General features: G+C 29.3%; 1 protein-coding gene across 1 annotated transcript in view; it reads left to right on the top strand.

Moving 5' to 3' along the window:
* Positions 1–335, top strand: part of PCDH15 (protocadherin related 15) — a 562288-nt gene that overhangs the window by 366013 nt on the left and 195940 nt on the right. The window lies entirely within an intron of this gene.

Genomic DNA, 335 nt, shown 5'->3' with positions numbered 1-335 from the left:
ATTATAATAAAGTATTTTTAAAGAACTATGTGATTATCTATACCATTAAGAATGAATTTAGAAATGCATAGCTCAAAATATAAATGTTTAGGTATAAATTCATTTGGTGTATAAACATGTCTTTAGCATCACTATATACCTTAAATGCCCAGCATATTCAACACTCATTTCTAAAAATGTTCTCCTGATTCCTAACTGGACATATTAGCCAGTTTCTATGGTTCTTTTGATGAAAGAACCTGGGGTTTTTTTGTTTGTTTGTTTTGTTTTTTAAAGCAGAGACAGTACTTCCTCAGTTGGTCCATGTTTGTTCTTGAATATAGCTAATGTTTAAG

Source organism: Pteropus vampyrus, unplaced genomic scaffold (assembly GCF_000151845.1).
Source record: "Pteropus vampyrus isolate Shadow unplaced genomic scaffold, Pvam_2.0 Scaffold68, whole genome shotgun sequence".
Classification (NCBI taxonomy): domain Eukaryota; kingdom Metazoa; phylum Chordata; class Mammalia; order Chiroptera; family Pteropodidae; genus Pteropus; species Pteropus vampyrus.
This window is presented reverse-complemented; position numbering and strand designations above follow the sequence as displayed.